The 27,439-nt window shown below is 37.2% G+C and overlaps 1 protein-coding gene and 2 long non-coding RNA genes across 3 annotated transcripts in view; 1 reads left to right on the plus strand and 2 right to left on the minus strand.

Moving 5' to 3' along the window:
- Window positions 1-27,439, plus strand: part of LOC136845088 (uncharacterized) — a 261,817-nt gene that overhangs the window by 97,426 nt on the left and 136,952 nt on the right. The window lies entirely within an intron of this gene.
- LOC136844655 (uncharacterized) lies at window positions 12,524-13,299 on the minus strand. The gene is made up of 2 exons (XR_010854951.1): window positions 13,238-13,299; window positions 12,524-12,845 (listed from the first exon to the last, which is right to left on the minus strand). It is a non-coding gene; the product is annotated as an uncharacterized lncRNA (long non-coding RNA).
- Window positions 17,136-17,752, minus strand: LOC136844656 (uncharacterized). Its single transcript, XR_010854952.1, has 2 exons — window positions 17,685-17,752; window positions 17,136-17,478 (listed from the first exon to the last, which is right to left on the minus strand). It is a non-coding gene; the product is annotated as an uncharacterized lncRNA (long non-coding RNA).

Raw genomic sequence — 27,439 nt, forward strand, 5'->3', positions numbered from 1 at the left:
CCGTTAAACTTCTGAAACCTTTTTACTCTTAATTTCATTTTCAGCTCTGAATAACCTCATCATAGGTCCTAGTGCTTGGTCTTTGGCCTCAGTTTTATATTCCATAACATTCTATTCTATTTGGTTCTTTTTCGTTGGTTCTGTATGGCTTCTCCTGTTGTATATGCAAGAGTTCTAGATACTGAAGGCTGGTGGGGTCCTCTTCAATATCAGTAATTTCAAACCCTGGAAGTGTCCTGTTTCCTATGTTAAATTTGGTGGGTGCTGGTGGTTTAGGCATAAATGGTGCTTTTTTGTTGGTGGTTACAGGTCTTCTTCAATATACATGTCCTCTGCAGAGATGGGTTATTTTTCATCATCAGTTGTGGCTGCTGCCAGGTACACAATCCATTTATTGAATCAGCAGAGGAAAACAGTCATTTGGAGTTGGCAGAATTTGTTTAAAATTTTATGGCTCACTCAAGAATCGAATTGGGATCACTTTCCGGTGAGACAAGCATCTTTATGATGAACCTTGAGAACCCATTGTATATATATATATATATATATATATATATATATATATATATATATATATATATATATATATATATATGTATGTATATGTATGTATGTATATTATTTACTAACAGGACCTCATTCAAACTGGATGGTACCTAGTGGAGATATTTATTAAAAAATGTTACAAGCTTTCTAGGACATACAGTCCTCATTGTCAAGTATCCGGTTTGAATGAGGTCCTGTTAGTGATTGTATTAGTGCACAGAACAATTGTGTATGTGATAAAGCTAATATATACTGTATATATATGTATATATATACACATACATATATATATGTACATATATATATATATATATATATATGTATATATACATACATGCATACATACATACATACATACATACATACATACATATATATGTATAATCATCGAGTATCTCCGATGGAAGCTTATCAAAGGGAAGTTATATAAGTTAAATGAATAATACCAAACGTCCACTGGAGTCGTTGAATGGGTCCATGTCAGCTACTATTAAACGACATTTGTAGCTTCATGATTACATACATACATATATATGTATAATTTGACGATGGGGAGTTATCACCGAAGGGGAATTTATAAGTGATAAATGGATTGGTAATGGCGGGGTCTCGATCCCTTGACAATGTTAACTTCAGAAACTCCAGTCGATGGTAGACCGTCGACTGGAGTTGTTGGAAGGTAATTGTGTCGAGGATCGAGACCTCATGATATCACTGTTAAATAAATCGGGATATTCCCAAAATAGCGTGAATTTGATAAAACAACATTTGTAGCTTCATGATTGTATATATATATAAAAATTTACAAAATGGATATCCAAATATAAGTTGTTTCGAAGGCATTATAATCAGATTATCTACTCTGTGGGGATCTGAACTCCTGACATTTGATTTACCATGCCTGCATTATATACACTCAGGCACAGACGGGGTGAAATTACTCTTGCCGACAAAAATTACTGTCCACCAAAGTCCAAATTGAAAATTGTTTTGACCACTAGATTAACCTTGAGTACAAAGCCTCTCAAAGAGTCAGTGTGGGCACCACACTTCAACTATCATGAAAGGGATGCTATCTAAATTCAGATCTCAGGATTTTAGTAAATGTTCCAACTAGGGCAAGGACAAAGAGGTCCTTTATTCCTCCTCACTGTTGGACTGTGGAACAGCCTCCCTATTGAGGATGACGTGCAATTGGAACTTCAGAAGAAGTTCAAGCGAAGGTGCAGTGCATTAGCACCCTACTACTATTCTCCTTGCATTTTAATACATTTTTATCTATTTGTTAATTTATTAATTTTTTTCCTCTTTTAATAAGTGGGATCTCTTCTCTCTGTATTTTCCTTTACCTCCTCTTACTTCTTCCTAATGAACACCATAATATTCTTTGGAAGCTTGAATTTCAAGTCAGTGGACCCTTTGGTGGGCTCGGTCCATATGAATAGGTTTCATCTTGTGAATATAATAATAATAATAATAATAATAATAATAATAATAATAATAATAATAATAATAATAATAATAATTAGGAACCCGAAGTTATTTAGGCATTATAGGCATTTCGAAAGAAACAACATGTTTATATACTCCAGTGTATTTAGAATTTTTACAGATGAAAAAAAAGCGATTTACATAGCTTCAGACATAGATTCAGCGATCACCATCCGTACCCATAGCTTATGAGAGGTCTGTAGATACTGTAGGAGTAAGTGTAAGGTCTGTAGATGCTGTATCCATAACCTAGGCCTCCCCAGGGGTCCGCTTTGGGTTCAGGCATGGCCTCTGTGGAGGCGGAGATGGTCAATAGGGCCACCAAAAGGACCATCGCGGAGAACTAAAATGGGAAAAAGGTGGAATGGAATTAGGAACAGAAGGGACAGGTATTTGCAAGCTCTCTCTCTCTCTCTCTCTCTCTCTCTCTCTCTCTCTCTCTCTCTCTCTCTCTCTCTCTCTCTCTCTCTCTCTCATTAATCTTCCGATACGTTTTCCAAAGACTAAACCAATCCTTCAACCCTTTTGATTGTAAAAGTGTCCACTGAACAGGAGATACATCACACTTTGCCCCAAGGACAAAATCAGTGTTCTGTCGTAATGACGAAGCTTTTGCTTGCGTCTGTCTGTCCATCTATCTGTATGTCTGTGTGGCATCAAAGCATCTCCCCAGAATGGAGAAATGGACTGAGGTGAACTTAAGTTACTATATTCATCGGCGAATCTTCAACAGGTGATTCATTATTCGTGAATATCAAAGAGGTTTCTGTAATTGAGTCACAGTTTTATAGTATGACCGCGAGAAGATCAGTCCACTCACCACCTTCATGTTGCCAGATGTAGGAGGAGATTTTCGGATCCTGACTAAATCCCAGTCGTTTCTAGATGCGTGGCAATAGCAGTCGGTGCCTTATATACCAACCACGAGAAAGAAAAAACTGGCCTCTTCAGTGAAAACGAGTGCTATAAAACATTTGAGGCGATGGAGTGCTTGCTATGTCCAGCCGTTAGCCTTTATCAAAACAATTGGGACTGAAGATTGCTGATAAACAAATAATCAGTATCAGTACTTCTCTCTCTCTCTCTCTCTCTCTCTCTCTCTCTCTCTCTCTCTCTCTCTCTCTCTCTCTCTCTCTCTCTCGAAAAGTAATTTAAATGGATACTTTCTACAAAATTTCCCTAAATATACTTCTACGTAATTTAGACCTATATGTGGAGCATAGGGTAAGAGTACACATGCAATTATTTGGTAAATGATTCTTGCCAAATTTTGCTGTGGCAAGACTTCGGAAGTAACGCACCTAGAAATTTAGTGAAAGAAAAAGTGACTTGGTTTTCTTCGTTGTGCATTAGGAATTTAATTAACAATTTTAACAGTCTCTCCACCATATATTTGGTACTGTATTTTCACTGCTTAGCGAAAACATCGTCAGGAAGACAAAGAAATAACTAGAAATTAACAGGATAGATAAAAACAAGTATTTTTTTTTTTTTAGATTTTAACTCGATGGTTTATAAATTTCAGTCTGTTCTCTTCAGTCTGTTCACTTCAGCGTTGGCATTAGTGCATTGCAGCAGTTAGGAGCTTCAATGTATGTATAGCAGATCAGGTGAAGCTGTCAGAGTCCTCTGACATGGTGAGCAGAGATAAAGCTGCATAGAACGGTCAGGCGTCACTGATACCAATGCTTGTTGCAGTGGAGTGGTTCTGTACGGCTTCTCCTATTGTCAATTCAAGGTTTATAGATATCTAGAGCTTGCGAGGTCCTCGGCTGTATTGGTCATTTCAAATCATAGAAGTATGTTCTACCACATAGGTTAAATTTGGTGGGTGTTTGTGGCGTGCTTTTATGTAGGCGATTGTATATCCTTTTGAGAAGTCATATACACTGCAGGGCTGCGTTGTTTTTCCACAGCATTTATGATTGAAGCTGCCAGGTACATCATTTATTTCTGATATCACCAGAGTACGATGGATGACTGGAGTTCATGGATCGTGCTTAAATTTTATGGCCAATTGAGAAATGGAATGGGATCACTCTCTTGTAGGACACCCATCCTCTCTATTAAACATTGAGCATCAACTCTATGTTTGTGCATATATATATATATATATATATATATATATATATATATATATATATATATATATATATATATATATATATATATATATATATATGTGTGTGTGTATATGTATATATATATATATATATATATATACTGTATATATTATATGTGGATATAGATATATGTATATAAACATATACACTATATATATACATATATATACTAAAAGAATTTCGAAAATAAATATTTTCCAAGGCATCATAAGCAAGGCATCACACCCAGATATACATCATAAGACAAACCCCCCTCTCTGGGGATCTGAACTGCTGACCTGTGAATTACCAGCTGAAGTTGTATCCACTCGGTCACAGGGAGCATGAAAGTAGTAGAACCTCGTAAAAATTGACAAATTTAAAGTCTCAAAAACTCCAGAGAAAACTAAACGGCCAGTTTTGACGTTGCTTTAAGCAAAACAAGCTGTGATTCCTGCTTTGCACAGTTTGAAAGAACAAGAACGATAAAAGACATAAAACAGAGCTTGAGACATTTCCTGCTGTGTCGTTTTGTTGCACAGGAGATGCAATACTTTGAACCCAAGATGATATCTTGAGTGACCACTTTTTTGCACAGCGTCGAAGACGACGAGATCTTAAGAATTAGTTACTATTCTTCTATCTCTTTGGTGATTAAATCCGGATTATCATTTTTTTATTCTCTCTGTTTTCCTTCTACAAGTTTCTACACATTCAGTAGATGCGTGAACTGATAACTGGTACGAATGAGACAAAATAAGTGAAGGTGACTGGATCTGAAGAATTGGTTACTCCTCTTCTATCTCTCTGGCGATTAAATCCGGATTATCACTTTTCTTATTCTTTCCTTCTTCCTTCTGCAAAGTTTCTAGATATTCAGTAAATGCGTGAGCTGATACCTGATGCAAATGAGACAAATTAAGAAGGCAAAACATAAAGACAATGAAGGCTTCTGATACACTCCAGTAGACGAATCTTGGTTAAATATTTTGCTCTGACGAAAATTCATTGAATATAATAAAACCTGATGCGAATGGCAGAATGAAATTCTGTTATTTTATGTTTTTATTATTGTTATTTTATATTACAGAGGAAGTTTTATTGTGGGGTACTTTAAACACTAGAATTCAGTTGCTTTTATTATTTTTATAATTTTTGTATAATTTTTTTTCTCGAAAATATAGTTATCTTTGAATACTTTATATAAATTAGGCCCAGGTCCAAATGAGTTCCATTTTCTTCTACATAACTGGCAAAAGTACATCATATCCCAATGCGACGATTTCATCAGTGGAATTGTTCATAATTATCAACAAAAAAACAATGTCCAGTAAAGTCAAAAATGAAAATTCTTTTCACCAAGCAGAGTAACCTTTGGTACAAACCCTCCCAAAGTAGCAATATGGGCCAGCACTTTCCATGTCATGAAGGAAGGGATGCAATCCCAATTCAGATCTCAAGAAGATTTTTGTAAACTTTCCAACCAGGAATGGACTTAAGAACCAGAAGTCTTGTAGGCATTGTGGGATTATCCAAAGAAACAAGATATAAAAGTACTCCAATGTATTTAGAATATTTACAGATAAAAAGAAAGCAATTTACATAGCTTCAGGAACGGATTCAGCGATCACCACCCGTACCCATAGCTTATGAGAGGTCTGTAGATACTGTAAGAGTAAGTGTAAGGTCTGTAGATGCTGTATCCATAACCTAGGCCTCCCCAGGGGTCCGCTTTGGGTTCAGGCATGGCCTCTGTGGAGGCGGAGATGGTCAACAGGGCCACCAAAACGACCATTGTGGAGAAGAACTGAAATAGGAAAGGTGGAATGGAATTAGGAACAATAGGGACAGGAATTTACAATCTCTCTCTCTCTCTCTCTCTCTCTCTCTCTCTCTCTCTCTCTCTCTCTCTCTCTCTCTCTCTCTCTCTCTAAGGTTAAGCCAATCTTTTGACCTTAATGTTGACGGGTAATGACTATGAAGTTCTAATTGACAACATGAACAGCTCGGATATAGAAAAGAAATAAGTCAAATAATGATGCAAAATCTTGATATTCAGTGGAAATGTCACCCTTCCTGGTAGGCCAGTTTTAATCATAAGTGTTCATTGAACTGTAGAGATATCCTATTTTGCCCCAAGGACAAAATCAGTGTTCCTTTGTAATGACGAAGCTTATGCCTGCTTCTGTCTTTTCTGTCTGAGTGGCATCAAAGCATCTCCAGAAGGGAGAGATGAACTGAGATGAATCTAAATTAATATATTCGTTGGCGAATCTTCAACAGGTGATTCGTCAGTCATGAATATCAAAAAATGATTTCTATAACTGAGTCACGATTTTATAGTATGAACGCCAGAAGATCAGTTCACTCACCACCTTCATGTTGACGAATATAAGAGATTTTCGTATCCTGACAAAGCTTCAGTAGTTTCTGAATGTCTGAATGTCTAGAAATAGCGGTCAGTGCCTTATATACCAAACACGAGGAAGAAAAAACTGGCCCTCTCTCAGTGCCAAAGAGTTCGTTTAAAAAATGTGCGATGAACAGGTTCTTCTCATGGCCAGTCACGGGCCTTCGTCTAATGACCTAAAAAGTTGTGATTTGAGACTGCTGATAAACAAAATCAAGTTCAGCACTTTCAAGGGCTCTCTCTCTCTCTCTCTCTCTCTCTCTCTCTCTCTCTCTCTCTCTCTCTCTCTCTCTCTCTCTCTCAAAAAAAAAAAAAAAAAAAAAAAAAAAATTGTGACTCAGATTACTGATAAACAAAATCTAGTTTAGCACTTTCCAAGCTCTCTCTCTCTCTCTCTCTCTCTCTCTCTCTCTCTCTCTCTCTCTCTCTCTCTCTCTCTCTCTCTCTCTCTCTCTCTGAAAATATTGTGACTTGAGATTACTATAAAAAAATCAAGTTCAGCACTTTCCAATCTCTCTCTCTCTCTCTCTCTCTCTCTCTCTCTCTCTCTCTCTCTCTCTCTCTCTCTCTCTCTCTAAAAAAAATGTGACTTGAGATTACTAATAACTGGGACCTATGAGGTCATTCAGCGCTGAAAGGGAAACAGAGTAGAAAAGTCTGAAAGGTGTAACAGGAGGAAAACCTCGCAGTTGCACTATGAAATAATTGTTAGGGGAAGGTGGATAGCAAGATGGAAGAAAGATAATATGAATGGAGCTACAGTTAAAGGAATGAAAGGGGTTGCAGCTAGGGGCCGAAGGGACGCTGCAAAGAACCTTGAGTAATGCCTACAGTGCACTCCGTGAGGTGCACTGACGGCACTAACCCCCTACTGGGGAGAAAGATTTATGGAAAGGAGTTCAGTTGAAAATTGGCAAGTGGCTACGTTTGAGAACGCTATTCATGTTATTATTATTATTATTATTATTATTATTATTATTATTATTATTATTATTATTATTATTATTATTATTATTATTATTATATTAATATATTTATAGTAATATATTTACTATATAAGTTTGGATTTTTATTACACAGATTATTATTATTATTATTATTATTATTATTATTATTATTATTATTATTATTATTATTATTATTATTATTATTATTATTGTTCAGAAGATGAATCCTGCCTACATGGAACAAGCCCACCGAAGGGGCCACTGACTTGAAATTTCAAACTCCCAAAAGATATGTTGTTCATTTGAAAGAGGTGACAGAATGCAATAGGAAATGCAGAAAGAAGAAATCAATTATTAGACAAGAAAAAAACGTTTAACAAACTGATAAATAAATAGATGCAAATATAAGTAGATTATTAGAATACGAAGAGAATTGCTTTAGTGTAGGAATGCACTGCATGTACGCCTGAACTTTGAGGTTCCATTTGTACAAAATCCTTACAATATTAATTTACTTTTTTTTTTTTATCATGTTAAGCTACCTTATGTTGAGCACAAAATTTTGTATCTGAATGGGAGTGCAAAAGACTGTTTATCCTTGATGATATGATCATTAAAAGAGAACATGACTTCGATGTTTCTAGAAACCATTCTAGACAAGAACGCGATATTCCGGGAGACATTCCCATGGCAAAAAATTCTATTTAATTTTCTTTCTCGCCCTAGATATTTGTTCTTCAGAGTATGTGTATTCAGAATTTTACGTAATTCACGTGACTGACCTAACCAAGTGATTGATAAAAAAATGTATAAGTTTTTCACAAGAAAAATAAGCCATTTGCTCCATTTTCTTCCAACGAGAAGCAAAAAGAAAAAAAAAAATCGTACAGTTACATTTACTTAGTCCAACGAAATTGGTTCGTCAACCACCATCTTTTACGAGACAACCGAAACCCCTAAAATTGGCAAAACATGCAGGACACCTTTGGGGAAAGTTTATCTCAAGGAAAACACTAAAAATGGGCTAGTGCCATCAGTGCACCTCCTGCGGTGCACCGTAGGCATTCCTTAAGGTTCTTTGCAGCGTCCCTTTCTGAGACCCCTAGCTGCTATAACCCCCTTTCAGCTCCTGTTACACCTTTCAAACCTTCTTTACTCTCAGTTTCCATTTCAGTGCTGAATGACCCAGTAGGTCCAGCCGCTTGGTCTTGGGCCTAAATTCTGTATTCCAGTTCCTAAAAAGTTAAGTATAGCTTAGTTTTACCAGACCACTGAGCTGATTAACAGCTCTCCTAGGGCTGGCCCGAAGGATTAGACTTATTTTACGTGGCTAAGAGCCAATTGGTTACTTAGCAACGGGACCTACAGCTTATTGTGGAATCGAACCACATTATAGCGAGAAATGAATTTCTATCACCAGAAATAAATTCCTCTAACTCATCATCAGCCAGCCGGGGAATTGAACTCCAGCCCATCGAGTGACAGTCCGCAGCTCTACCGACTCACCCAACGAAGAGCTAAAAAGTGCTATATTGAAGATACGGACATTACAATTCCAGTCTCTTCATTCTCCCCCCCTCCACTGCAGTTGTTCCCAGCATGTAGAGAGAGAGAGAAACTTTTTTTTCAGACCACGAGCTTGATGACGGGGAAAAAAATCACCCAGTGATTTTGACACTTCATTTTTTGTGGTTTCATCACTTTTAGAAGATCTCTCTCTCTCTCTCTCTCTCTCTCTCTCTCTCTCTCTCTCTCTCTCTCTCTCTGCGCTATTTTTTACGATTAGGATAGTCAGCGCAATGCGCAGTTTAACAGCATAATGTCGGTGCGTCGTTGCTAGAAGTCATCTCCCCTTCTGCGCTATTTTTACGGTTAGGATAGTCGGCACATAGCGCAGTTTAACAGCAAAATGGCGCATCGTTGCTAGAAGCCATCTCCCTCACTGTGCTCTATCTTTACGGTTAGGATAGTGAGCGCAATGCGCGGTTTATACAGGAAAATGTCGGCGCATCGTTGTTAGAAGCCATCTCCCCGCCTGTGCGCTATCTTTACGGTTAGGATAGTGAGCGCAATGCGCAGTTTAATAGCAAAATGGCGCATAGTTGCTAGAAGCCATCTCCCTCACTCTGCTCTATCTTTACGGTTAGGATAGTAAGCGCAATGCGCGGTTTATACAGCAAAATGTCGGCGCATCGTTGTTAGAAGCCATCTCCCCGCCTGTGCACTATCTTTACGGTTAGGGTAGTGAGCGCAATGCGCAGTTTAACAGCAAAATGTCGGCACATCATTGCTAGAAGCCAACTCAACTCTGTGCGCTGTTTTGCACAGTTTAACCGCAAAATGTCGGCGCATAGTTGCTACAAGCTATCTCCATCTCTGTGAGCTATTTTTACAGTTAGGATAGTGAGCGCAATGCGCAGTTTAGCAGCAAAATGTCGGCTCATCGTTGCTAGAAGTCATTTCCCCTTTTGAGATACTTTTTGCGTTTAGGATAATCAGCGCAATGCGCAGTTTAAGAGCAAAATGTCGACTCATCGTTGCTAGAAGCCATCTCCCCGTGTGTGCTCTGTTTTTACGGTTAGAATAGTCAGTGCAGTGCGCAATTTAACAGCAAAATGTCGGTGCATCGTTGCTAGAAGCCATCTCCCCTATATGTACACTGTTTTACTGTCAGGATATCAGCGCAGTGCGCAGTTTAACAGCAAAATGTCGGTGCATCGTTGCTAGAAGCCATCTCCCCTATATGTACGCTGTTTTAACTGTCAGGATAGTGAGCGCAGTGCGCAGTTTAACAGCGAAATGTCGGTGCATCGTTGCTAGAGGCCATCTCCCCGTCTGTGCGCGATTTTTACGGTTAGGTTAGTCAGCGCAATGCGCAGTTGAGCAGCAAAATGTCGGTGCATTTATTAACCGCCCGTGACAACAAGGGCAGCTAGCTTTTGTACAAATGTACCCAAGGTCGAAGAATTCTGTGTTTTGTAAGGAGACTTCAGGGGCGTAAAAACTTGCCCTCCTCGCTGTGGCAGAATGCAGCGAAAGTCACGGGGGTTTTGGGGGGTGGGGGCGATTGAACGGTGCTTCTGGGCATGTTTAAAAGAAAGCCTTCTTTGACCAAAAGGTCGAGAATGATGCACGATCAACTTCCGAGATGAGGCCAAGCCCTAAGAGAGAAGCATTTGACGTAACGTGATGTGGATACAAGATTCTAAATGTTACTAGTTTCATTTTTCATGAGCAGCCCTCTGGGTTTAGAAGGTGTTTTCTATTTGGAGTGATTAACCGAGGCTCTCTCTCTCTCTCTCTCTCTCTCTCTCTCTCTCTCTCTCTCTCTCTCTCTCTCTCTCTCTCTCTATATATATATATATATATATATATATATATATATATATATATATATATATATATATATATATATATATATATATATATATATATATATATATATATATATATATATATATATATATATATATATATATATATATATATATATACACACATGCACATGCACACATATAATAATATATTCATCTTTCAGTTTGCAATATGAAACGACAGTGTAAATTGTCATATATAATATTGCATAGCAAAGACTAAGGCATAACCTAAAACTTCAGATAAGCACCACAAATGTATTTATCTGACTCTGCACATCAGCATTGTTGATAAATTATGCATGGCAGACCTGAAGTCTGTCTGTTTCAGTTCAAAAGTTTTTACCAAGGTTGAATGTTTTCATGACATTGGACTTCTGAATAGCCAAGATTAAATTCTTACTTGACCTTTGACCTCTAAATATGACCCTGACTTTGACACCTCTCTCTCTCTCTCTCTCTCTCTCTCTCTCTCTCTCTCTCTCTCTCTCTCTCTCTCTCTCTCATATAGAACAAAATGTCTGGCCAAGGCTAGATCTGTGCTACATTTGACTCCCTGAAATTAAAAAGTTACATTTTAACCCCTTTTGGTCAAAATTTACTTTCCTATCCCTTCCAAAATGCAGTCCAATCACGTCACAAAACATAACTTCTATTTCTAAGGTAACAATAATAAATTGTTGCTTATAATGCACTTAGATCTGACTTAGAAAAACCAGATATTCACCGGACGACGCCAAGTGGGATGGTTCTTAAATGTCATTGTATTCTTCTGATCAAAGGCCCACTTTTTCAACTCAGTATTTTTTCGCAATACTGTGAATATGTAGATATAGATTTCTTAAGGAAGAATATTTGTTACTGGAAAGTTTCTTTTAAGACCTCACTTGCATTGATTAAACAAGAAAACTTTCGAAATTATTGCTGGTTTACAAAACCTCAGCAAAAAAACCTAAAGATTATTTGATGTACTCAGTAATTTATACTAGCTTCAATACGAACAAAGTATCCCCGGGCCAGCTCTGTGGCTACTGACCACTTACCGTATTATACAGCATCCTTTAGGGGTCTACCACCGTCAGTGCACCTCACGTGGCGCACTGTAGGCATTACTTGAGGTTCTTTGCAGCGTTCCTTTCGTCCCCTAGCTGCAACCCCTTTCATTTCTTTTACTATACTTCTTACTTTCCACCCCTCTCCTAACAATTGTTTCACAGTACAACTGCTTTGAGGTTTTTCCCTTACTACACCTTTCAAACCTTATGTTCTCAGTTTCTCTTTCAGCGCTGAATGACCTCATAGGTTCTAGCGCTTGTCCTTTGGCCTAAATTTTATATTCCATTCCATGGTGAAAAATCTTGAACGCCCAGTTGGGCTTTTGGGCAGTTCTTTCCTTTCGTCTAGTTTCCAGAATTATAACATCTGGCCCCAGGCCCCATTCTAAACAGCAAAGAAAGAGCTAGTATATTTGAACCTTCTAAAAATGCGTGATCTAGATTCACTGAGTACAAAAATGATAGAAAATACTAGTGACAGCTCACTGAATCGACACTGAAACAGGATTTGTACAATCCCAAAAAAGTATTTTAACTAGACACTGTTTTATCTCATAAAACACTAGGTTTTGGGACAATGTAAGAAATACCGAAAAAAGCAGATGAATTTTAGTTTATTGTCGAAACAGTTACTAAAGGAATTTTCTTTACTGTGAACAAACAATAAAGTTTAGTATCTTGTAATCAATACATGGTCAGAGTAGAGTAAAACGTCAAGGAATCCTGCAAGGTGGTATTTACCGTCCGTAGCCTTTGTATCCACCACCATAACCATAGCTTACGACACGCCTGTAAGCAGGCCTAAAGGCTCTGTATCTACTGTAGCCATAGCCACCAGGATCGGCTTCGGGCTCCGGCATGGCCTCAGAGGATCCCAAGATGGCAAACAGAGCCACCAGGAGAAAGAGCATTGCGAAAATCTGGAGCATGAGAAGGAATCGTCGATTTTCAGATATTCTGAGACCGAAATTTTTTTAGGTCTTAATCATGATTAATCTCAGTGCATTAATATTTAGATATAGATAGATATATATTCATTTGAATTTAGATGTAACTCATGAATTTACTTAGAGATGTATTCACATATTGACATGTGAATTAAAACACGACCTAATATGCTAATTGACTGTGAAGGGCTGAGGTTGAGAAAGAATCATTGATTTCCAGTCGTGCAAAGATTGAAATTCTGTCTGAGTCACAGTTACTCTCAGCACATTAATCCATACACATAAAATTATATGAATTAATTATGTGTGCTGGCGTGTAACTCAGGCACTTGTATATATGTGAATGTTGACTCATTTTTACTCACCACCTTCATACTGATGAACTGAAGTTCAGGAGTGTTCAAACGACACAAGGCTAACTCACCTTCTGGTTGTCCTGCCGTAGCAGTCACGACTTATATATACCAGAATCGAGGAACTAAAAACTGGGTCTTGCTACAGTACCAAATAGTCACGAAAACATAGCCAGTTGTCATTTTATGACCTTCGATTTATTTAGTCTCTCTCTCTCTCTCTCTCTCTCTCTCTCTCTCTCTCTCTCTCTCTCTCTCTCTCTCTCTCTCTCTCTCTCTCTCTCTCTCATGTACTTGCCTATAGAATCTTTAGTTTTTGGAAATGTCAGTTGTTCTCCGTCAGTCATTTATGATGCGCTTGAAGGTCAGGTTTAGTATTATTATTATTATTATTATTATTATTATTATTATTATTATTATTATTATTATTATTATTATTATTATTATTAAATACTCACAGTAGCAGGAGTCTTGAAATGGAGAAACAAATCCACAGTTATGTTTATGTACACAAGAGATTGAAAAGGGAAATCGAACAGTTTCCCGAAAGCTTTCTGTACAGATTTATTTTATTATTTAAATATAAATATACTGTATGTAGATATACACATAACCGTGGATTTTTTTCTTCATTATTATTATTATTATTATTATTATTATTATTATTATTATTATTATTATTATTATTATTATTATTATTATTATTCAGAATATGAACCTTATTCATATGGGACTAGCCCACCAAAGGGGCCAATAACTTGAAATCAAAGCCTTCAAAGAATATGGTGTTCACTCGAAAGAAGTAACAGAATATAATGGGAAATACAAAAAGAAGAAATCACTTATTGAAAATGAAAAAAAAATAAGTAAACAAATTAATAAATAAACTGAAAAAATTAAATTACATTATTAAAGTACAAGGAGAATTGCATTAGGGTAGTAATGCATTGCATCTTCTCTTGAACTTCTGAAGTTCCAGTCGCAAGGCATTCTCAGTAGGGTGACTGTTCCACAGTCCAAAGACGTGAGGACTAAAGGACCTCTGGAACTGAGAAGCTCGACAACGAGGCACTTTTTCTGCATATTGGTGTTGCTGGGTCAACAGTCCCTCATTCATTACAGTCTTGGTTTTCAACCCTTCTCTATAATTGTCTCAGATACCTGATGTTGGCTTATAGTCCTTAGGCTAGTACCCTCAGCAGGATTAGCATTTCCTTAAATAATCTATCCTACGTTGGTTTCCATAAACGCACTTCCTTCTACCTTCCTTGCTGCACCTATTCTTGGCTTTCATTTGCCTTCATCACTTTTCCCTTGCATGTGTTCTGCGAACACCTTGTGGCAATAGTGAGCAAACACTGCATCAACAATGATCAGATCTGAACTGCAACTTTCCTAAACGAGACACACGCATTGCATAACCTAACTGCACTTGAATGCAGCCATTGCACCAGATGACTTATTCAAAACATTTTGAAGTGACACATCAACAAGGAAGCGTAACAGAGGTGAATGTAAAAAGGTTTACAAGAAATTTACTAGAAAATTGTTTTAGCAAATTAGAGAAGGTGGAATACCTCATCCCCAAAGGATGTCTTGTCGTTTCACAGAACTTAATTGGTATATTATTCTTATTATTATTATTATTCTTATTATTATTATTATTATTATTATTATTATTATTCTTATTATTATTATTAGTATTATTATTATTATTATTATTATTATTATTATTATTATTATTCAGTAGTTGAAGCCTATCCGTATAGAACAAGCCCACCAAAGGGGCCAGTGACTTGAAATTCAAGCTTCCAAAGAATATTATGGTGTTCATTTGGAAGAATTAAGAGGAAGTGAAGTGAAATACAGAAAGAAGAGTTCCGACTTAAAAAAAAAAAGAAAATAAATTATTAAATAGAGAAAAAATTACTAAAATGCAAGAAGAACAGTATTAGGGTAGTAATGCATTGCATTTTCGATTGAACCTCTGTACCTGTCTTGACAAAGACCCTGTGGACCAGAGACCCCTAATATTCTATGATCTGAAGGGAAAGATTTATGGAGTGTTATATGTTCTCCTTTAAAGTGACCTTTGACCCCGTAAAACAAACCAAGGTCAAAAATATTTAGAACGTGTAAATGACAGACAATTAGTAAGGCATCAATCTTATAAAGAAGGAACAAAGTATAAATAATAATAATAATAATAATAATAATAATAATAATAATAATAATAATAATAATAATTCTCCTCAATAGAAGTAAAGTGTGGAAGCTAAACGAGTATAGAAGGAAAAACGTGAAGCGGTGTCCGCAAGCAGTCACTCACAGCAACAGGAGTTGAAACGGACAGTGAAAAACTAGTTTCCCGAGTTTCAGTGACGATAACAGGACTTTGTGGCTAATTGATAAAGTTTTTTCTCCAGTTTAATGGCTAGATCAAGTAAGAAGAGAAGTCTCTTTATAAAGTCCAGAGGAACGGTATTGCTCTTGTTGAAAAACGGTAGTCAGAAGTTCTAAAATACTGTAAACCGTGGAGTAGGTCCTACTGAAGGCTCTCTCTCTCTCTCTCTCTCTCTCTGCATCAGCCAGTCGTAAATTAATGGGCCAGTCAGTATTCAGGACACTCAACTTATGCGAGTTGCTTGTCTGACATTATGTACGAGCTTGATGGCATGCGCTACGCTGCGCTGGAACCCGGTGCTGCCCGTCATGTCTTCCCTACCCTCCCGATCTTCTACCTACCCCACCCCCACCTGGGGCGGACAAACAGGTTTGCAGGAGGAAGGTGGATGTGTCATGTCTCCCTTACTCTCCTAATCCCCTACCAACCCCACCCCAACCTGGGGCGGACAAGATCCACTTGTATTTAATTATTATAAATAGATAGATAGATAGATGACTTGGTAACATTGGTAATATTATTATTATTTAATTAAAAAACACTCATAGCAGCATGAGTTAATGGAGAAACAAATCCAAGGTTATGTATGGGTACATATATATAAAAATTCATCTCTACAGAGAAAGGGGAACTGAAGAGATTCCTGACAGCTCTCTGTAGAGATTTATTTTTAAATATACTGTAGGTACCCACACATAATTGTGGATTTGTTTATCCAGTGGTAATATTGGTATCCTTTAGATATTTTTTGTATTATTGTATCTGAAACCTGTTTTGTCATCTTCATTTATATAATCTGAAATTTTTTCACTTCAGTGTGCTTCTCAGACTCTGTGACTTGGCTTGGTTTAAGTAACAGGAGACTTGGCTTGGTTTAAGTAACAGGAGACTTGGCTTGGTTTAAGTAACAGGAGGGTTGGCTTGGTTTAAGTAACAGGAGAATTGGCTTGGTTTAAGAAACAGGAGACTTGGCTTGGTTTAAGTAACAGGAGACTTGGCTTGGTTTAAATAACAGGAGATTTGGCTTGGTTTAAGTAACAGGATAGTTGCTGAAAGGTACCCATTCACTTTCTTGACTTTTGTCCAATCTTTCTATTCTTGAAAAGGCGGATCAATATTTGGGCTTATTTTTTCACCTATTTTTCTTTCTCACCATAAAGTAAATAAGTCACTAGACCAAACTGAAGGCATATCATAAGAATGTATAAACATCCACAGAGATTTGATCAGAAATTCCAAACTAATAACGAGTCTACAGATTGTTTTGACAGATGCCTTACAAAATTGATACAAAAAGCAAATCTTCTATAAGAGCTTCATCAAATTTATTTTTTGCTGAAGAGAACTGTTGATAATAAGCCCTTTCCAGGCAGCAAACAAACTGAAAAAACAGTATTTTGTAATCAAACTAAAAAAAAATTGTTACATTTCTAAATCAGAAGTGAGATATGAGTTTTTCCCTGGAACATCAGTTTATCGGACAATAAAGGAAAAATAAAGAAGGTATTATTTATTATTATTTATTGTGAAACACATTCACAAAACAGTTTTTATGACATGACTTGTCATATGAATTTAGGTATCCTACAACATGTCAATATTTCTTCCTAAAAGGTGAAGAAACCTGAACACGAAGAAGAATGTTGGACGATTTAGTCGTTAATCTTAACAGTCACTACCAATAGCCTCCCAGGCCTTACCCATAGGTTTTGATAGGTTTATAGTAAATATGCTTAATGATTGGGTATCCACCATGGATAAAGCCAGGATCGGCTTCAGGCTCCGGCATGGCCTCAGAGGATCCCAAAATGGCAAACAGAGCCACCAAAAGCAACAGGATTGCGCCAATCTGCAATATGAGAAGGAATTTCGATTTTCACTTATTCAGAGAAAGAAATTATCTTTAAGTCTTAATCATGGTTAATCTCAGCACAATAATCTTTATATATTAGTACATATTCATTAAATTTAGATACAGTTCTTAAATTTACTCAGAGATAGATTCATATATTGACTTGTGACTCAGAAGTGAACCTGATGTGCTCATAGACTCACCACCTTCATGTTGAAGAGCTGAGGTTGAGGAGTGTTCAGCCGACAGGGGCACTTGTGTGTGTGAATGTCCTGCCTTAGCAGTCATGTCTTATATACAGCATCGAGCAAGCAAAAACTGGTCCTTGTTTCAGTGAAGAGTGCCAAGAAAACATTACTTTGTTACAATTGGAAAATTCTTTCTTTCAAACACTGTTCTTAACGAAGGTTTAATATGAAGGTAAACACTGACTAACGGTACTTTATAACGCCAAAAATTTATTACTTATTACTCTCTCTCTCTCTCTCTCTCTCTTCTCTCTCTCTCTCTCTCTCTCTCTCTCTCTCTCTCTCTCTCTCTCTCTCTCTCATCGTATATTTTTAAAAACTTACGAAGTAATTTCCCTACAAAATGTTTCATCAATGACTAGGTTGCTATGCTAAATGAGTTTTCCAACCCTTTCTGGTGATAATTTGCACTATTCTATAATATCAGTTATCTTTTGTTTCCAGTTGCTCAGCCGAGGGGATATGCGTCCCTCATTATTATTATTATTATTATTATTATTATTATTATTATTATTATTATTATTATTATTATTATTATTATTATTATTATTATTATTATTATTATTATTATTAATGTTCTCTCTATTGCCCAAAAGTAAGGTTAATGCTGATGAAAACTTTCTGAGCCTTCTTTATAACCATAAGGAAGAGTCTAAGTTTTTCCCTTCATTACTTAGACCATAGTCTTTAGGGATTCCTTTAATTGGTGCATTTTAGGTAAAACAGTTTTTGAGAGGTTTATAAGTCTTCCTAAGAATGATCTAGATAAAGATGTTCCTTCCTATTCAGTGCAATCCTTCTTTCTTCAGAGGTTTCCCAAGGAGTTAAATGAAATGGTGATGGCTATTTTTAGTAAAGTATATCCTTAGAAAGGTCATCAAATTTAGGACAAATGACCAGCCATGGTTTGATGATACATGTAGGCGACCTTACCATGACAAACAGACCAAATTCAACACATGGAGACGAAATCGTTCACAAGAAAGCTTGACTAATAATTGCTGTAAAGAGGGGACTTAGAGGAATCACTCAGCTTCGCCTGTGTTAGACCAAATTAGCATCACAAATCCTTAGGTCAGGCTTGTTTTCTATTCCACCACTACTAACAGATGACTTTCCAAATCCTGAACCTCTTCACTGAGCTTCTGAAGCTATGTAATCAGCTGAGGATGCCCCTCTTTCTGATACTTGTCATCCCTAACTTATTCTTAGAAAATTTGCAGTTTGGTGTAGGGATAAGAAAACTCTTGATGATCTTGATAGATGTGGTGGAGAAAACCCTGGTGGTTTCTTCCCTTTGTTTTGTAAAATGTTTCTTGTGTGTTGTATCCGAAGACTAGTAGATTCTACAGATTTTTAGATTGACCTAGTATATTTGGAGATGGGCACATGCTTAGTTATACAGTGCCTGATCAAAAAGTGGCATATCTGTAGACTGCAGTAACTGCAGGCCAATTTCCATTCTCCCTGTACTCCAAAGTTGCAGAAATACATATTTTTATGCCACTATATAAGTATGTGGAATCTGAAGGACTGTTAGCTGGTAGTCAATATGCAAATAAAAAGATGTTAGGTACATGTGATACTCTTTTAGATTTGACATGCCATTTGCAAAAGAACCTTGATAAGGATTTTGATTCTGGAGCAATGCAAATAGATTTTAGTACTGCTTACAATTTAGTAAGTCACAAGGCACTTACTTATAAAGTTCAGAATCTCGGATTGGGAGGATATGTTTTAAGGCTACTTCAAGATTTCCTCACAGGTAGGCAGCAGCAAGTTGCTGTGGACGGGATCTTTAGTGAACCAAGATCTGTTGTGTCTGGAGTTCCACAGCATAGTACTCTTGGTCTACTGTTAATTTCAGTGTATTTAAGTGATGTGGTTGTTGGCCTGGAAAACAAGATTATTCAGTAAGTCGATGATGCAACACTCGTGGGTGTAATAGTTTACACCATTGAGAAATAAAGCTGCCCTTAGTGTCAATCGTGACATGGAGGGGAGTAGTGAACGGTGTAGTCAGTGGGGTATGAAGCTGAACTCCAGTAAAACGACAACACAGTTAATCAGCAGAACTCTTACAGATTTCCACCCCATCCTTTCCTTCAGGTGAATAGGGCTATGTTGAATGACTCTGAAGCTTCTTGATGTAACTTTTTACTCACATCTTACTTTTGAGAAACATCTCATAAAAGTGTCAGGCAAATGCTGCACGGAAGGTCTCATCCATTTATATATCAGTGATATAATCAGTGCAATGTGTTTTAGGTCATTTGTCCTTCCTTTACTAGAATCATTTTTATCCAGTGTGGATGTCTGCTTCTGCCAGAGATTTATCTTTTAGATAGTGGTTCGTAGTGGTATGTTTCTTTTCCTAACATGAACTATTAAGACTTGCTCGATCGTCAGATTGTCTCTTGTTTGTCAGTTTTTCATAAACTGCATTTTAACAGAGATCTTTCACATTCACAATTGATCCCTGATCTTCTTTTCCTGCCCAGAGCGACCAGATTTGCTGAACAGCACCACCAATATGCAATACATGTGCCTTGCTGTCGAACGTGTTAGTTCCATAGGCCCTTTATTCCTCAAACCATTCGATGGTGGAACAGTCTCCCATCCTGTCCAAGAATCGATGATCATCAAATACTTGTTCCTGTCACATTGCTGCGAGAGGAAATGTCTTCTCAAGGCCAGTATCTCACCTTCTCAGCCTATTCCGGAGTTTTCTGATCACTCCCAACATAGAAAGACGCAATTGCTCCCGCTGATATCCAGATTCAGACATCAAGCATCACGTCTGATGGTGTTGCACTGTGGAGAAAGGCAGATGGAAACATATCGAATGCACAGGTCAATTCTTAAAGAAAATGCCAAGAATTGGGCTGTTTTTCACATCCTTTCTCTTTCTCATAAGAAACACAAACACCTATTTCTAATGATCCAGCTGAAAGGATGTGAAGCGATTGAAGCATAATTGAACCTTGTCGAAAATCTGTCATAAATCTTGAACTTCAAAAGTAAAAGTCTCAGGACAACTATTGTTCTTTAAAAAAACTGATATTATTGAAATTGCAAGCCACGTGGAAACTGTAAACAAATGTACATAGTTTTCAAAATAAGATACTTCATGTTTCTTTAACTGGAAGAGAACAGCTTGTCATAATCAGCAGCTGTTATTGGACACCAATAAAGTAAAATAAAACCACAGTATTTTCATATAATTTCTTTTATTAAGTAATTACAAAGACTCCATCCATGGTAATTGACTTACGTCACCAAACAATGACATGTAAGTGATTTTTGGAGTAAAATTTGACTGAAACGAATTCTGGAGACTGGAATGATTTCATCAAGTTAACATTTATCACCAATAGCCTCCCAGGCCATACCCATAGGTTTTGATAGGTTTATAGTAAATATGCTTAATGATTGGGTATCCACCATGGATAAAGCCAGGATCGGCTTCAGGCTCTGGCATGGCCTCAGAGGATCCCAAGATGGCAAACAGAGCCACCAAAAGCAACAGCATTGCGCCAATCTGCAATATGAGAAGGAATCGTCGATTTTCAGTTATTCAGAGAAAGAAATTATCTTTAAGTCTTAATCATGGTTAATCTCAGTGCAATAATGTTTATATACAAATATATATTCATTTAAATTTAGAAGTAACTCATGAATTTACTCAGAGATAGATTCATATATTGACTTGTGACTCAGAATTCGACCTGATGTGCTCATTGACTCACCACCTTCATATTGAAGAGCTGAGGTTGAGGTGTGTTCAGCCGACAGAGGCACTTGAGTGTGTGAATGTCCTGCCTTAGCAGTCATGTCTTATATACAGCATCGAGCAAGCAAAAACTGGGCCTTGTTTCAGTGCCAACGAGTGCCACGAAAACATTTCTTTGTTACAATAGGAAAATTCATTCTTCCAATACTTAGTCATTAACGAAAGTCTTTTATGAAGGTAAACACTGACTAACGGTACTTTTTAACACCTGAAATTTATTACTCTCTCTCTCTCTCTCTCTCTCTCTCTCTCTCTCTCTCTCTCTCTCTCTCTCTCTCTCTCTCTCTCTCTCTCTCTCTCGTGGTACAAAGTAATTTCTCTGCGGAGTGTTTTGTTGGTGAATAGGTTGCTTTGCTAAATGAGTTTTCCAAACCTTTCTCGTGATAATTTGCACTATTCCATAAAATTAGTTATCTTTTGTTCCCAGTTACTCAGGCGTGGGGATATGCGTCTCTCATTATTATTATTATTATTATTATTATTATTATTATTATTATTATTATTATTATTATTATTATTATTAATGCTCTCTCTATTGCCCAAACGTAAGATTAATTCTGATGAAAGTTTTTTTAAACCCTCTTGCTAGCCGTATAAGGGGGAGTCTATTTTTTTCCCTTCATCCTTAAGATAAAACAGGTTTCGAGTGGTTTATAAGTCTTCCTAAGAATGATCTAGATAAACTTGTTCCTGTGTAATCATTCTTTCTTCAGAGGTTTCCCAAGAAGTTAAAAGAAATGCTGATGGCTATTTTTAGTAAGGTATGTTGCTAGGAAGGTCATCAAATTCGGGACAAATGATCAACCATGATTTGGTGATACATGTAGATGAGCTTATCATGACAAACAGACCAAATTCAACGCATGGAGATGAAATCGTTCACCTGAAAATTTCACCTTTGTTGAGTCCCACTGCTGTGTATGGAATTTACCATATTGCTGAGAGAAATTGCAATAATTCCTTGAAGATGAAACTTGAAGGAATTACTCAGCCTCATCTCTGGTTGGCCAAATTAGCATCATCTGTCTTTGGGTCAGGCTTGTCTTGTGTTCTACTAAGGAAAAGACTGAATTGCTTCATTGAGCTTTTGAAGCTAAGGAATCATCTGAGGATGTCCCTCTCCCTGGTACTTTTCATCCCTAACCTGTTCTTAAGAAATTTGCGTTTTGGTCTAAGGATGCTTAGAAAATTCTTGATAATCTTGATAGCTGGGATGGAGAAGATCCTGATGGTTTCTTCCCTTAGTTTTTTAAAAAGGTTTATAGTATGATGTCTCCCAAGATTAGTAGATTTTATAGATTGTTGGGCCAGTCAGTATTCAGGACACTCAGCTTATCTGAGCTGCTTGTCTGACATCATATATGAGCTTGATGGCATGCGCTACGCTGCGCTGGAACCCGGTGCTTCTCGTCATGTCTTCCCTACCCTCCCGATCTCCTACCTACCCCGTCCCAACATGGGGCAGACAAGCAGGTTTGCAGGAGGAAGGTGGATGTGTCATGTCTCCTCTACTCTCCTGATCCCCCTACCAACCCCACCACAACCTGGGGCGGACAAACAGGTTTGCAGGAGGAGGGTGGGTGTGTCATGTCTCCCCTAACCTCCCGATCCCCTACCTACCCCTCCCCCACCCGGGGCGGACAAACAAGAATGATCCAATCGTATTTAATTATTATAGATGGTTAGATAGATGACTTGGTAACATTGGTAATATTGGTAATATTATTATATTTAATTAAAAAATACTCATAGTAGCATGAGTTAAATGGAGAAACAAAACCAAGCTTATGTATGGGTATGCAACATATTTAAAAATTCATCTCTACAGAGAAAGGGAAGCTGAACTGAAGAGATTCCTGACAGCTCTCTGTAGAGATTTATTTTTAAATACAGGTACCCACACATAATTGTGGATTTGTTTATCCAGTGGTGATATTGGAAATCCTTTAGATACTTTTTGTATTATTGTATCTGAAACCTGTTTTGCCATCTTCATTTATATAATCTGAACTTTTCTTCACTTCAGTGTGCTTCTCAGACTCTGTGACTTGGTTTGGTTTAAGTAACAGGAGACTTGGCATGGTTTAAGTAACAGGAGGGTTGGCTTGGTTTAAGCAACAGGAGACTTGGCTTGGTTTAAGTAACAGGAGACTTGGCTTGGTTTAAGTAACAGGAGAATTAGCTTGATTTAAGTAACAGGAGGCTTGGCTTGGTGGAAGTAACAGGAGACTTGGCTTGGTTTAAATAACAGGAGATTTGGCTTGGTTTAAGTAACAGGATAGTTGCTGAAAGGTACCCATTCACTTTCTTGACTTTTGTCCAATCTTTCTATTCTTGAAAAGGCGGATCAATATTTGGGCTTATTTTTCACCTATTTTTTCTTTCTCACCATAAAGTAAATAATTCACTAGACCAAACTGAAGGCATATCATAGAATGTATAATCATCCACAGAGATTTGATCAAAATTCCAAACTAATAACGAGTCTACAGATTGTTTTGACAGATGCCTTACAAAATTGATACAAAAAAACAAATAGTCTGTAAAATGCTTCATCAAATTTATTTTTTGCTGAAGAGAACTATTGATAATAAATCTGCCCTTTCCAGGCAGCAAACAAACCAAAAAAACAGTATTTTGTAATCAAACTAAAAAAAATGTTACAGTTCTAAATCAGAAGTGAGATATGAGTTTTTCCTGGAACATCAGTTTATCGGACAATAAAGGAAAAATAAAACCAAGGTATTATTTATTATTATTTATTGTGAAACACATTCACAAAACAGTTTTTATGTCATGACTTGTCATATGAATTTGGGTATCCTACAACATGTCAATATTTCTTCCTAAAAGGTGAAGAAACCTGAACACGAAGAAGAATGTTGGACGATTTAGTCGTTAATCTTAACAGTCACTACCAATAGCCTCCCAGGCCTTACCCATAGGTTTTGATAGGTTTATAGTAAATATGCTTAATGATTGGGTATCCACCATGGATAAAGCCAGGATCGGCTTCGGGCTCCGGCATGGCCTCCGAGGATCCCAAGATGGCAAACAGAGCCACCAAAAGCAACAGGATTGCGCCAATCTGCAATATGAGAAGGAATTTCGATTTTCACTTATTCAGAGAAAGAAATTATCTTTAAGTCTTAATCATGGTTAATCTCAGTGCAATAATCTTTATATATTAATATATATTCATTTAAATTTAGATACAGTTCTTGAATTTACTCAGAGATAGATTCATATATTGACTTGTGACTCAGAAGTGAACCTGATGTGCTCATAGACTCACCACCTTCATGTTGAAGAGCTGAGGTTGAGGAGTGTTCAGCCGACAGAGGCACTTGTGTGTGTGAATGTCCTGCCTTAGCAGTCATGTCTTATATACCAGCATCGAGCAAGCAAAAACTGGGCCTTGTTTCAGTGCCAACGAGTGCCAAGAAAACATTACTTTGTTACAATAGGAAAATTCTTTCTTTCAAATACTGTTATTAACGAAGGTTTTATATGAAGGTAAACACTGACTAACGGTACTTTATAACTCTCTCTCTCTCTCTCTCTCTCTCTCTCTCTCTCTCTCTCTCTCTCTCTCTCTCTCTCTCTCTCTCTCTCTCATCGCATATTTTTAAAAACTTGCGAAGTAATTTTCCTACAAAATGTTTCGTCAATGACTAGGTTGCTTTGCTAAATGAGTTTTCCAACCCTTTCTCGTGATAATTTGCACTATTCTATAATATCAGTTATCTTTCGTTTCCAGTTGCTCAACCGTGGGGATATTCGTCTCTCATTATTATTTATTATTATTATTATTATTATTATTATTATTATTATTATTATTATTGATTACTATTATTAATTGTTCTCTCTATTGCCCAAAAGTAAGGTTAATGCTGATGAAAACTTTCTTGAGCCTTCTTTATAACCATAAGGAAGAGTCTAAGTTTTCCCTTCATTACTTAGACCATAGTCTTTAGGGATTCCTTTAATTGGTGCATTTTAGGTAAAACAGTTTTTGAGAGGTTTATAAGTCTTCCTAAGAATGATCTAGATAAAGATGTTCCTTCCTATTCAGTGCAATCCTTCTTTCTTCAGAGGTTTCCCAAGAAGTTAAATGAAATGGTGATGGCTATTTTTAGTAAAGTATATCCTTAGAAAGGTCATCAAATTCAGGACAAATGATCAACCATGATTTGATGATACATGTAGACGAGCTTACCATGACAAACAGACCAAATTCAACTCGTGGAGATGAAATCGTTCACATGAAAATTTCACCTTTTTTTTGTTAAGTCCCACTGCTGCCAGCAGAAATACTCATTCTTATCTGTGGTAGACCAAATTAGCATCACATATCCTTGGGTCAGGCTTGTTTTCTATTCCACCATTACTAACAGATGACTGTCCCCAAGGAAAAGTTTGAGCTGCCTCATCGATAATTGATGGATGGAGAACATCCTGGTGGTTTCTTCCCTTAGTTTTTTAAAAAGGTTTCTAGTTTGTTGTCTCCCAAGATTAGTAAATTCTGTAGATTTTTAGGTAGATGTATGTTTGCGGATAAGCTCAGAGTTAGCAATAAAGTGCCTGTTCAAAAGAGTGGCATATCTGCAGACTGCAGTAACTACAGGCCAATTTCTATTCACCCTGTGCTCTCCAAAGTTGCAGAAAAACTTATTTTCAAGCCACTGTATAATTATGGGGAATCTAAAGGACTTAGCTGATAGTCAATATGCACATAGAAAGCAGTAAGGTAACTGTGATGCTCTTTTAGACTTGACATGCCATTTGCAAGGGAACCTTGATAAGAGTTTTGAGCGTAGAGTAATTCAAATAGATTTTAGCACTTCTTTTGCTTTAGTAAATCACAAATCACCTATTTATAAACTTCAGAATCTTGGCGAAGGGGCATATGTTTTAGGATTTCTTCAAGATTTCCTTTCAGGTAGGCAGCAGCAAGTTGCTGTTGATGGGATCTTTAGTGAACCAAGACCTAGTTTGTCTGGAGTTCCACAATATAGTACTGTGGGTCCACTGTTATTTTTAGTGTATAAAAGTGATATGGTTGTTGGCCTGGAAAGCAAGATTGGTCAGTATGCCAATGATGCAACACTTTTGGGTGAAATGATTTCCACTTATGAGAAGAGAAGCTGCCCATAGTCTCAGTCGTGACATGGAGTGGATTAATCAATGGTGTAGTCAGTCGGGTATGAGGCTGAACTCCAGTAAAACGAAAACAAAATTGACTAGCAGTACTCGTACAGATATTCCACCCCATCCTCTGGGACTCGGCTGATTGAATCTGAAACTTCTTGATGTAACTCTTGACTCACATCTTAGGGTCTTTATACACGAGCACTAAAAACGTCGCATTGCTGACACAGCCTAACATTGAGTTTTTGGCCAGACTACACGAGTGCTATTTTCGAAGCGTTATACTGAGTATCAAACTAGCATGTTTAGTTCATTATGGATGCTGTGCAAGTAGGATATGTGACAGGTTTGTGCCTCGAATTCATCGACATGCAAAGAAGGAAAATTTGAGATGTTGGTAGGTCAACCCTGCACAATCGGACAGACTCTCTACTGTTCAATTCCACTTTATGTTTAGAAACAACTGAAAGCGTGGCGACAAGTTCTACCTTTATTACAGGATGTCAGTTGAAAGTTTTGATGAAGCTTTATCCTTGTCGTAAATCACTTGTGCTGTCTCTCGTGGTACTGCCATAGAGTGGCATCTTTACCCCTGTACTGTTGTAGAGGAGCCCAGAAGTCTAGCCACTTGCTTCTTGATCAAATTCCGTTCTCAGGGAAACTCTGTTGGCAGAGTTCGAATTTCATCTTAAGGCCAATGAAGAATAAGAGGAGTTTATTTCTGGTGATAGAAATCAGAGGTCTAGCCTGTCTGGTGCCGTACTAG

This window comes from Macrobrachium rosenbergii, chromosome 13 (assembly GCF_040412425.1).
Source record: "Macrobrachium rosenbergii isolate ZJJX-2024 chromosome 13, ASM4041242v1, whole genome shotgun sequence".
NCBI lineage: Eukaryota > Metazoa > Arthropoda > Malacostraca > Decapoda > Palaemonidae > Macrobrachium > Macrobrachium rosenbergii.